Genomic DNA, 12409 nt, shown 5'->3' with positions numbered 1-12409 from the left:
AAATCAAATTGATTTTACTCAAATACATCATCCTAATCAAATTATATTGATAATATATATTTTTTATAAATTATTAAATCATTTATATCCGAATCCGGGTCTAATACGGGTCGGAATACTATATTCCGTATCCGACCCGTTTTTTTGTTTGAAAAAACGGATCCGGATCCGGATAACGGAATTAAATCCCTACCCATACCCGCAAAAATTTCAGGGATCCGATCCGGATCCGGGTGTAGACCCGACCCGTTGACCGGCCTAGGGTCACCCATCCTAGTACTACTGTCGCCCAAGCACGCTTAACTTCGAAGTTCTGATGGGATCCGGTGCATTAGTGCTGGTATGATCGCACCCGCCATGTTCCTTTCGCTTTATTCTTTTAAACTGCCACGTCCTGTGAAGCAGTTTGGCTTTTCTGGACCCGAATTCATTCTAAGCGTCAATTCATGAATTTCCTCTCATCCTTTTATTTATTTACTTTTATATTTTTTTCTTGTTGCTTTGCACCTTTTTTTTCCCTCGTCGCACAACTCTCAATTATCCTGAAATTGATCCTTCACGCTTGCGCTTATGCATTTGCGCCGACAACTTTGACCGACGATCCGGGCTTCGATCCAGCCGTACCGTTCCTGACTTGTCTCGCGCCTTCAGATCCGCCTTCATGCTTCGATGAGAAGCAAAATATAAAGCAATCGTTCCGACGGAGCTAAATTACTACAGCATAAAGAACGAAGGGGAAATTTGGATTTCGAAACAAAAAAGGGAGGGGTGCAACACGAGGATTTCCCAGGGGGTCACCTAGGGGTGTCAACGGGCCGGGTCTGGGCCGGAATTCATTATTCCGGACCCGGACCCGGATCCGACCCGTTTACCCGACGGGTCTTTTATTCTGTGTTCCGGATCCGGACCCGGCGAGTCTCGGATCCGGGTCGGGTCTACCCGAACAAATTTGCCAAAATTTATAATTTCTAACAAAAAAGAGAAAAAAATATATTTGTAAACTAATTTCTAACTAATGCAAAGAAAAAACCAAATAAGAAAATAAATCAAATTGATTTTACTCAAATACATCATCCTAATCAAATTATATTGATAATATATATTTTTTATAAATTATTAAATCATTTATATCCGGATCCGGGTCTAATACGGGTCGGAATACTATATTCCGTATCCGACCCATTTTTTTGTTTGAAAAAACGGATCCGGATCCGGATAACGGAATTAAATCCCTACCCATACCCGAAAAAATTTCAGCGATCCGATCCGGATCCGGGTCTAGACCCGACCCGTTGACAGGCCTAGGGTCACCCATCCTAGTACTACTGTCGCCCAAGCACGCTTAACTTCGGAGTTCTGATGGGATCCGGTGCATTAGTGCTGGTATGATCGCACCCGCCATGTTTCTTTCGCTTTATTCTTTTAAACTGCCACGTCCTGTGAAGCAGTTTGGCTTTTCTGGACCCGAATTCATTTTAAGCGTCAATTCAAGAATTTCCCCTCATCCTTTTATTTATTTACTTTTACATTTTTTTCTTGTTGATTTGCACCATTTTTTTTTCCCTCGTCGCGCAACTCTCAATTATTCTGAAATTGATCCTTCACGCTTGCACTTATACATTTGCGCCGACAACTTTGACCGACGATCCGGGCTTCGATCCAGCCGTACCGTTCCTGACTTGTCTCGCGCCTTCAGATCCGCCTTCATGCTTCGATAAGAAGCAAAATATAAAGCAATCGTTCCGACGGAACTAAATTACTACAGCATAAAGAACGAAGGGGAAATTTGGATTTCGAAACAAAAAAGGGAGGGGTGCAACACGAGGACTTCCCAGGGGGTCACCCATCCTAGTACTACTCTCGCCCAAGCATGCTTAACTTCGGAGTTCTGATGGGATCCGGTGCATTAGTGCTGGTATGATCGCACCCACCATGTTCCTTTCGCTTTATTCTTTTAAACTGCCCCGTCCTGTGAAGCAGTGTGGCTTTTCTGGACCCGAATTCATTTTAAGCGTCAATTCAAGAATTTCCCCTCATCCTTTTATTTATTTACTTTTACATTTTTTTCTTGTTGATTTGCACCATTTTTTTTTCCCTCGTCGCGCAACTCTCAATTATTCTGAAATTGATCCTTCACGCTTGCACTTATACATTTGCGCCGACAACTTTGACCGACGATCCGGGTTTCGATCCAGCCGTACCGTTCCTGACTTGTCTCGCGCCTTCAGATCCGCCTTCATGCTTCGATGAGAAGCAAAATATAAAGCAATCGTTCCGACGGAGCTAAATTACTACAGCATAAAGAACGAAGGGGAAATTTGGATTTCGAAACAAAAAAGGGAGGGGTGCAACACGAGGATTTCCCAGGGGGTCACCTAGGGGTGTCAACGGGCCGGGTCCGGGCCGGAATTCATTATTCCGGACCCGGACCCGGAGCCGACCCGTTTACCCGACGGGTCTTTTATTCGGTGTTCCGGATCCGGACCCGGCGAGTCTCGGATCCGGGTCGGGTCTACCCGAACAAATTTGCCAAAATTTATAATTTCTAACAAAAAAGAGAAAAAGATATATTTGTAAACTAATTTCTAGCTAATGCAAAGAAAAAACCAAATAAGAAAATAAATCAAATTGATTTTACTCAAATACATCATCCTAATCAAATTATATTGATAATATATATTTTTTATAAATTATTAAATCATTTATATCCGAATCCGGGTCTAATACGGGTCGGAATACTATATTCCGTATCCGACCCGTTTTTTTGTTTGAAAAAACGGATCCGGATCCGGATAACGGAATTAAATCCCTACCCATACCCGCAAAAATTTCAGGGATCCGATCCGGATCCGGGTGTAGACCCGACCCGTTGACCGGCCTAGGGTCACCCATCCTAGTACTACTGTCGCCCAAGCACGCTTAACTTCGAAGTTCTGATGGGATCCGGTGCATTAGTGCTGGTATGATCGCACCCGCCATGTTCCTTTCGCTTTATTCTTTTAAACTGCCACGTCCTGTGAAGCAGTTTGGCTTTTCTGGACCCGAATTCATTCTAAGCGTCAATTCATGAATTTCCTCTCATCCTTTTATTTATTTACTTTTATATTTTTTTCTTGTTGCTTTGCACCTTTTTTTTCCCTCGTCGCACAACTCTCAATTATCCTGAAATTGATCCTTCACGCTTGCGCTTATGCATTTGCGCCGACAACTTTGACCGACGATCCGGGCTTCGATCCAGCCGTACCGTTCCTGACTTGTCTCGCGCCTTCAGATCCGCCTTCATGCTTCGATGAGAAGCAAAATATAAAGCAATCGTTCCGACGGAGCTAAATTACTACAGCATAAAGAACGAAGGGAAAATTTGGATTTCGAAACAAAAAAGGGAGGGGTGCAACACGAGGATTTCCCAGGGGGTCACCTAGGGGTGTCAACGGGCCGGGTCCGGGCCGGAATTCATTATTCCGGACCCGGACCCGGAGCCGACCCGTTTACCCGACGGGTCTTTTATTCGGTGTTCCGGATCCGGACCCGGCGAGTCTCGGATCCGGGTCGGGTCTACCCGAACAAATTTGCCAAAATTTATAATTTCTAACAAAAAAGAGAAAAAGATATATTTGTAAACAAATTTCTAGCTAATGCAAAGAAAAAACCAAATAAGAAAATAAATCAAATTGATTTTACTCAAATACATCATCCTAATCAAATTATATTGATAATATATATTTTTTATAAATTATTAAATCATTTATATCCGGATCCGGGTCTAATACGGGTCGGAATACTATATTCCGTATCCGACCCGTTTTTTTGTTTGAAAAAACGGATCCGGATCCGGATAACGGAATTAAATCCCTACCCATACCCGCAAAAATTTCAGGGATCCGATCCGGATCCGGGTGTAGACCCGACCCGTTGACAGGCCTAGGGTCACCCATCCTAGTACTACTGTCGCCCAAGCACGCTTAACTTCGAAGTTCTGATGGGATCCGGTGCATTAGTGCTGGTATGATCGCACCCGCCATGTTCCTTTCGCTTTATTCTTTTAAACTGCCACGTCCTGTGAAGCAGTTTGGCTTTTCTGGACCCGAATTCATTCTAAGCGTCAATTCATGAATTTCCTCTCATCCTTTTATTTATTTACTTTTATATTTTTTTCTTGTTGCTTTGCACCTTTTTTTTCCCTCGTCGCACAACTCTCAATTATCCTGAAATTGATCCTTCACGCTTGCGCTTATGCATTTGCGCCGACAACTTTGACCGACGATCCGGGCTTCGATCCAGCCGTACCGTTCCTGACTTGTCTCGCGCCTTCAGATCCGCCTTCATGCTTCGATGAGAAGCAAAATATAAAGCAATCGTTCCGACGGAGCTAAATTACTACAGCATAAAGAACGAAGGGAAAATTTGGATTTCGAAACAAAAAAGGGAGGGGTGCAACACGAGGATTTCCCAGGGGGTCACCTAGGGGTGTCAACGGGCCGGGTCCGGGCCGGAATTCATTATTCCGGACCCGGACCCGGAGCCGACCCGTTTACCCGACGGGTCTTTTATTCGGTGTTCCGGATCCGGACCCGGCGAGTCTCGGATCCGGGTCGGGTCTACCCGAACAAATTTGCCAAAATTTATAATTTCTAACAAAAAAGAGAAAAAGATATATTTGTAAACAAATTTCTAGCTAATGCAAAGAAAAAACCAAATAAGAAAATAAATCAAATTGATTTTACTCAAATACATCATCCTAATCAAATTATATTGATAATATATATTTTTTATAAATTATTAAATCATTTATATCCGGATCCGGGTCTAATACGGGTCGGAATACTATATTCCGTATCCGACCCGTTTTTTTGTTTGAAAAAACGGATCCGGATCCGGATAACGGAATTAAATCCCTACCCATACCCGCAAAAATTTCAGGGATCCGATCCGGATCCGGGTGTAGACCCGACCCGTTGACCGGCCTAGGGTCACCCATCCTAGTACTACTGTCGCCCAAGCACGCTTAACTTCGAAGTTCTGATGGGATCCGGTGCATTAGTGCTGGTATGATCACACCCGCCATGTTCCTTTCGCTTTATTCTTTTAAACTGCCACGTCCTGTGAAGCAGTTTGGCTTTTCTGGACCCGAATTCATTCTAAGCGTCAATTCATGAATTTCCTCTCATCCTTTTATTTATTTACTTTTATATTTTTTTCTTGTTGCTTTGCACCTTTTTTTTCCCTCGTCGCACAACTCTCAATTATCCTGAAATTGATCCTTCACGCTTGCGCTTATGCATTTGCGCCGACAACATTGACCGACGATCCGGGCTTCGATTCAGCCGTACCGTTCCTGACTTGTCTCGCGCCTTCAGATCCGCCTTCATGCTTCGATGAGAAGCAAAATATAAAGCAATCGTTCCGACGGAGCTAAATTACTACAGCATAAAGAACGAAGGGAAAATTTGGATTTCGAAACAAAAAAGGGAGGGGTGCAACACGAGGATTTCCCAGGGGGTCACCTAGGGGTGTCAACGGGCCGGGTCCGGGCCGGAATTCTTTATTCCGGACCCGGACCCGGATCCGACCCGTTTACCCGACGGGTCTTTTATTCGGTGTTCCGGATCCGGACCCGGCGAGTCTCGGATCCGGGTCGGGTCTACCCGAACAAATTTGCCAAAATTTATAATTTCTAACAAAAAAGAGAAAAAGATATATTTGTAAACTAATTTCTAGCTAATGCAAAGAAAAAACCAAATAAGAAAATAAATCAAATTGATTTTACTCAAATACATCATCCTAATCAAATTATATTGATAATATATATTTTTTATAAATTATTAAATCATTTATATCCGGATCCGGGTCTAATACGGGTCGGAATACTATATTCCGTATCCGACCCGTTTTTTTGTTTGAAAAAACGGATCCGGATCCGGATAACGGAATTAAATCCCTACCCATACCCGCAAAAATTTCAGGGATCCGATCCGGATCCGGGTGTAGACCCGACCCGTTGACCGGCCTAGGGTCACCCATCCTAGTACTACTGTCGCCCAAGCACGCTTAACTTCGAAGTTCTGATGGGATCCGGTGCATTAGTGCTGGTATGATCGCACCCGCCATGTTCCTTTCGCTTTATTCTTTTAAACTGCCACGTCCTGTGAAGCAGTTTGGCTTTTCTGGACCCGAATTCATTCTAAGCGTCAATTCATGAATTTCCTCTCATCCTTTTATTTATTTACTTTTATATTTTTTTCTTGTTGCTTTGCACCTTTTTTTTCCCTCGTCGCACAACTCTCAATTATCCTGAAATTGATCCTTCACGCTTGCGCTTATGCATTTGCGCCGACAACTTTGACCGACGATCCGGGCTTCGATCCAGCCGTACCGTTCCTGACTTGTCTCGCGCCTTCAGATCCGCCTTCATGCTTCGATGAGAAGCAAAATATAAAGCAATCGTTCCGACGGAGCTAAATTACTACAGCATAAAGAACGAAGGGGAAATTTGGATTTCGAAACAAAAAAGGGAGGGGTGCAACACGAGGATTTCCCAGGGGGTCACCTAGGGGTGTCAACGGGCCGGGTCTGGGCCGGAATTCATTATTCCGGACCCGGACCCGGATCCGACCCGTTTACCCGACGGGTCTTTTATTCTGTGTTCCGGATCCGGACCCGGCGAGTCTCGGATCCGGGTCGGGTCTACCCGAACAAATTTGCCAAAATTTATAATTTCTAACAAAAAAGAGAAAAAAATATATTTGTAAACTAATTTCTAACTAATGCAAAGAAAAAACCAAATAAGAAAATAAATCAAATTGATTTTACTCAAATACATCATCCTAATCAAATTATATTGATAATATATATTTTTTATAAATTATTAAATCATTTATATCCGGATCCGGGTCTAATACGGGTCGGAATACTATATTCCGTATCCGACCCATTTTTTTGTTTGAAAAAACGGATCCGGATCCGGATAACGGAATTAAATCCCTACCCATACCCGAAAAAATTTCAGCGATCCGATCCGGATCCGGGTCTAGACCCGACCCGTTGACAGGCCTAGGGTCACCCATCCTAGTACTACTGTCGCCCAAGCACGCTTAACTTCGGAGTTCTGATGGGATCCGGTGCATTAGTGCTGGTATGATCGCACCCGCCATGTTTCTTTCGCTTTATTCTTTTAAACTGCCACGTCCTGTGAAGCAGTTTGGCTTTTCTGGACCCGAATTCATTTTAAGCGTCAATTCAAGAATTTCCCCTCATCCTTTTATTTATTTACTTTTACATTTTTTTCTTGTTGATTTGCACCATTTTTTTTTCCCTCGTCGCGCAACTCTCAATTATTCTGAAATTGATCCTTCACGCTTGCACTTATACATTTGCGCCGACAACTTTGACCGACGATCCGGGCTTCGATCCAGCCGTACCGTTCCTGACTTGTCTCGCGCCTTCAGATCCGCCTTCATGCTTCGATAAGAAGCAAAATATAAAGCAATCGTTCCGACGGAACTAAATTACTACAGCATAAAGAACGAAGGGGAAATTTGGATTTCGAAACAAAAAAGGGAGGGGTGCAACACGAGGACTTCCCAGGGGGTCACCCATCCTAGTACTACTCTCGCCCAAGCATGCTTAACTTCGGAGTTCTGATGGGATCCGGTGCATTAGTGCTGGTATGATCGCACCCACCATGTTCCTTTCGCTTTATTCTTTTAAACTGCCCCGTCCTGTGAAGCAGTGTGGCTTTTCTGGACCCGAATTCATTTTAAGCGTCAATTCAAGAATTTCCCCTCATCCTTTTATTTATTTACTTTTACATTTTTTTCTTGTTGATTTGCACCATTTTTTTTTCCCTCGTCGCGCAACTCTCAATTATTCTGAAATTGATCCTTCACGCTTGCACTTATACATTTGCGCCGACAACTTTGACCGACGATCCGGGTTTCGATCCAGCCGTACCGTTCCTGACTTGTCTCGCGCCTTCAGATCCGCCTTCATGCTTCGATGAGAAGCAAAATATAAAGCAATCGTTCCGACGGAGCTAAATTACTACAGCATAAAGAACGAAGGGGAAATTTGGATTTCGAAACAAAAAAGGGAGGGGTGCAACACGAGGATTTCCCAGGGGGTCACCTAGGGGTGTCAACGGGCCGGGTCCGGGCCGGAATTCATTATTCCGGACCCGGACCCGGAGCCGACCCGTTTACCCGACGGGTCTTTTATTCGGTGTTCCGGATCCGGACCCGGCGAGTCTCGGATCCGGGTCGGGTCTACCCGAACAAATTTGCCAAAATTTATAATTTCTAACAAAAAAGAGAAAAAGATATATTTGTAAACTAATTTCTAGCTAATGCAAAGAAAAAACCAAATAAGAAAATAAATCAAATTGATTTTACTCAAATACATCATCCTAATCAAATTATATTGATAATATATATTTTTTATAAATTATTAAATCATTTATATCCGAATCCGGGTCTAATACGGGTCGGAATACTATATTCCGTATCCGACCCGTTTTTTTGTTTGAAAAAACGGATCCGGATCCGGATAACGGAATTAAATCCCTACCCATACCCGCAAAAATTTCAGGGATCCGATCCGGATCCGGGTGTAGACCCGACCCGTTGACCGGCCTAGGGTCACCCATCCTAGTACTACTGTCGCCCAAGCACGCTTAACTTCGAAGTTCTGATGGGATCCGGTGCATTAGTGCTGGTATGATCGCACCCGCCATGTTCCTTTCGCTTTATTCTTTTAAACTGCCACGTCCTGTGAAGCAGTTTGGCTTTTCTGGACCCGAATTCATTCTAAGCGTCAATTCATGAATTTCCTCTCATCCTTTTATTTATTTACTTTTATATTTTTTTCTTGTTGCTTTGCACCTTTTTTTTCCCTCGTCGCACAACTCTCAATTATCCTGAAATTGATCCTTCACGCTTGCGCTTATGCATTTGCGCCGACAACTTTGACCGACGATCCGGGCTTCGATCCAGCCGTACCGTTCCTGACTTGTCTCGCGCCTTCAGATCCGCCTTCATGCTTCGATGAGAAGCAAAATATAAAGCAATCGTTCCGACGGAGCTAAATTACTACAGCATAAAGAACGAAGGGAAAATTTGGATTTCGAAACAAAAAAGGGAGGGGTGCAACACGAGGATTTCCCAGGGGGTCACCTAGGGGTGTCAACGGGCCGGGTCCGGGCCGGAATTCATTATTCCGGACCCGGACCCGGAGCCGACCCGTTTACCCGACGGGTCTTTTATTCGGTGTTCCGGATCCGGACCCGGCGAGTCTCGGATCCGGGTCGGGTCTACCCGAACAAATTTGCCAAAATTTATAATTTCTAACAAAAAAGAGAAAAAGATATATTTGTAAACAAATTTCTAGCTAATGCAAAGAAAAAACCAAATAAGAAAATAAATCAAATTGATTTTACTCAAATACATCATCCTAATCAAATTATATTGATAATATATATTTTTTATAAATTATTAAATCATTTATATCCGGATCCGGGTCTAATACGGGTCGGAATACTATATTCCGTATCCGACCCGTTTTTTTGTTTGAAAAAACGGATCCGGATCCGGATAACGGAATTAAATCCCTACCCATACCCGCAAAAATTTCAGGGATCCGATCCGGATCCGGGTGTAGACCCGACCCGTTGACAGGCCTAGGGTCACCCATCCTAGTACTACTGTCGCCCAAGCACGCTTAACTTCGAAGTTCTGATGGGATCCGGTGCATTAGTGCTGGTATGATCGCACCCGCCATGTTCCTTTCGCTTTATTCTTTTAAACTGCCACGTCCTGTGAAGCAGTTTGGCTTTTCTGGACCCGAATTCATTCTAAGCGTCAATTCATGAATTTCCTCTCATCCTTTTATTTATTTACTTTTATATTTTTTTCTTGTTGCTTTGCACCTTTTTTTTCCCTCGTCGCACAACTCTCAATTATCCTGAAATTGATCCTTCACGCTTGCGCTTATGCATTTGCGCCGACAACATTGACCGACGATCCGGGCTTCGATTCAGCCGTACCGTTCCTGACTTGTCTCGCGCCTTCAGATCCGCCTTCATGCTTCGATGAGAAGCAAAATATAAAGCAATCGTTCCGACGGAGCTAAATTACTACAGCATAAAGAACGAAGGGAAAATTTGGATTTCGAAACAAAAAAGGGAGGGGTGCAACACGAGGATTTCCCAGGGGGTCACCTAGGGGTGTCAACGGGCCGGGTCCGGGCCGGAATTCATTATTCCGGACCCGGACCCGGAGCCGACCCGTTTACCCGACGGGTCTTTTATTCGGTGTTCCGGATCCGGACCCGGCGAGTCTCGGATCCGGGTCGGGTCTACCCGAACAAATTTGCCAAAATTTATAATTTCTAACAAAAAAGAGAAAAAGATATATTTGTAAACAAATTTCTAGCTAATGCAAAGAAAAAACCAAATAAGAAAATAAATCAAATTGATTTTACTCAAATACATCATCCTAATCAAATTATATTGATAATATATATTTTTTATAAATTATTAAATCATTTATATCCGGATCCGGGTCTAATACGGGTCGGAATACTATATTCCGTATCCGACCCGTTTTTTTGTTTGAAAAAACGGATCCGGATCCGGATAACGGAATTAAATCCCTACCCATACCCGCAAAAATTTCAGGGATCCGATCCGGATCCGGGTGTAGACCCGACCCGTTGACCGGCCTAGGGTCACCCATCCTAGTACTACTGTCGCCCAAGCACGCTTAACTTCGAAGTTCTGATGGGATCCGGTGCATTAGTGCTGGTATGATCACACCCGCCATGTTCCTTTCGCTTTATTCTTTTAAACTGCCACGTCCTGTGAAGCAGTTTGGCTTTTCTGGACCCGAATTCATTCTAAGCGTCAATTCATGAATTTCCTCTCATCCTTTTATTTATTTACTTTTATATTTTTTTCTTGTTGCTTTGCACCTTTTTTTTCCCTCGTCGCACAACTCTCAATTATCCTGAAATTGATCCTTCACGCTTGCGCTTATGCATTTGCGCCGACAACATTGACCGACGATCCGGGCTTCGATTCAGCCGTACCGTTCCTGACTTGTCTCGCGCCTTCAGATCCGCCTTCATGCTTCGATGAGAAGCAAAATATAAAGCAATCGTTCCGACGGAGCTAAATTACTACAGCATAAAGAACGAAGGGAAAATTTGGATTTCGAAACAAAAAAGGGAGGGGTGCAACACGAGGATTTCCCAGGGGGTCACCTAGGGGTGTCAACGGGCCGGGTCCGGGCCGGAATTCATTATTCCGGACCCGGACCCGGAGCCGACCCGTTTACCCGACGGGTCTTTTATTCGGTGTTCCGGATCCGGACCCGGCGAGTCTCGGATCCGGGTCGGGTCTACCCGAACAAATTTGCCAAAATTTATAATTTCTAACAAAAAAGAGAAAAAGATATATTTGTAAACTAATTTCTAGCTAATGCAAAGAAAAAACCAAATAAGAAAATAAATCAAATTGATTTTACTCAAATACATCATCCTAATCAAATTATATTGATAATATATATTTTTTATAAATTATTAAATCATTTATATCCGAATCCGGGTCTAATACGGGTCGGAATACTATATTCCGTATCCGACCCGTTTTTTTGTTTGAAAAAACGGATCCGGATCCGGATAACGGAATTAAATCCCTACCCATACCCGCAAAAATTTCAGGGATCCGATCCGGATCCGGGTGTAGACCCGACCCGTTGACCGGCCTAGGGTCACCCATCCTAGTACTACTGTCGCCCAAGCACGCTTAACTTCGAAGTTCTGATGGGATCCGGTGCATTAGTGCTGGTATGATCGCACCCGCCATGTTCCTTTCGCTTTATTCTTTTAAACTGCCACGTCCTGTGAAGCAGTTTGGCTTTTCTGGACCCGAATTCATTCTAAGCGTCAATTCATGAATTTCCTCTCATCCTTTTATTTATTTACTTTTATATTTTTTTCTTGTTGCTTTGCACCTTTTTTTTCCCTCGTCGCACAACTCTCAATTATCCTGAAATTGATCCTTCACGCTTGCGCTTATGCATTTGCGCCGACAACTTTGACCGACGATCCGGGCTTCGATCCAGCCGTACCGTTCCTGACTTGTCTCGCGCCTTCAGATCCGCCTTCATGCTTCGATGAGAAGCAAAATATAAAGCAATCGTTCCGACGGAGCTAAATTACTACAGCATAAAGAACGAAGGGGAAATTTGGATTTCGAAACAAAAAAGGGAGGGGTGCAACACGAGGATTTCCCAGGGGGTCACCTAGGGGTGTCAACGGGCCGGGTCTGGGCCGGAATTCATTATTCCGGACCCGGACCCGGATCCGACCCGTTTACCCGACGGGTCTTTTATTCTGTGTTCCGGATCCGGACCCG

General features: G+C 43.8%; 2 non-coding genes and 11 pseudogenes across 2 annotated transcripts; all 13 read right to left on the bottom strand.

The window, feature by feature from the left end:
* Positions 1-236: 236 nt before the first annotated feature.
* Positions 237-354, bottom strand: LOC140019478 (5S ribosomal RNA; annotated as a pseudogene).
* Positions 355-1279: 925 nt separating this feature from the next.
* LOC140018605 (5S ribosomal RNA) lies at positions 1280-1397 on the bottom strand (annotated as a pseudogene).
* A 413-nt stretch (positions 1398-1810) lies between these two features.
* LOC140017757 (5S ribosomal RNA) lies at positions 1811-1929 on the bottom strand. Its single transcript, XR_011824063.1, has one exon. It is a non-coding gene; the product is annotated as a 5S ribosomal RNA (ribosomal RNA).
* A 927-nt stretch (positions 1930-2856) lies between these two features.
* Positions 2857-2974, bottom strand: LOC140019477 (5S ribosomal RNA; annotated as a pseudogene).
* Positions 2975-3893: 919 nt separating this feature from the next.
* Positions 3894-4017, bottom strand: LOC140020046 (5S ribosomal RNA; annotated as a pseudogene).
* A 925-nt stretch (positions 4018-4942) lies between these two features.
* Positions 4943-5060, bottom strand: LOC140020396 (5S ribosomal RNA; annotated as a pseudogene).
* A 925-nt stretch (positions 5061-5985) lies between these two features.
* LOC140019476 (5S ribosomal RNA) lies at positions 5986-6103 on the bottom strand (annotated as a pseudogene).
* Positions 6104-7028: 925 nt separating this feature from the next.
* Positions 7029-7146, bottom strand: LOC140018604 (5S ribosomal RNA; annotated as a pseudogene).
* A 413-nt stretch (positions 7147-7559) lies between these two features.
* LOC140017755 (5S ribosomal RNA) lies at positions 7560-7678 on the bottom strand. The gene has a single exon (XR_011824061.1). It is a non-coding gene; the product is annotated as a 5S ribosomal RNA (ribosomal RNA).
* A 927-nt stretch (positions 7679-8605) lies between these two features.
* On the bottom strand, positions 8606-8723 carry LOC140019475 (5S ribosomal RNA; annotated as a pseudogene).
* Positions 8724-9642: 919 nt separating this feature from the next.
* On the bottom strand, positions 9643-9766 carry LOC140020045 (5S ribosomal RNA; annotated as a pseudogene).
* Positions 9767-10691: 925 nt separating this feature from the next.
* On the bottom strand, positions 10692-10809 carry LOC140020395 (5S ribosomal RNA; annotated as a pseudogene).
* Positions 10810-11734: 925 nt separating this feature from the next.
* LOC140019474 (5S ribosomal RNA) lies at positions 11735-11852 on the bottom strand (annotated as a pseudogene).
* Between the last annotated feature and the right edge of the window lie 557 nt (positions 11853-12409).

This window comes from Coffea arabica, chromosome 11c, assembly GCF_036785885.1.
Source record: "Coffea arabica cultivar ET-39 chromosome 11c, Coffea Arabica ET-39 HiFi, whole genome shotgun sequence".
Taxonomy (NCBI): domain Eukaryota; kingdom Viridiplantae; phylum Streptophyta; class Magnoliopsida; order Gentianales; family Rubiaceae; genus Coffea; species Coffea arabica.
Note: the sequence above shows the minus strand (reverse complement) of the source record. Positions and strands in the feature narration are given on the sequence as shown.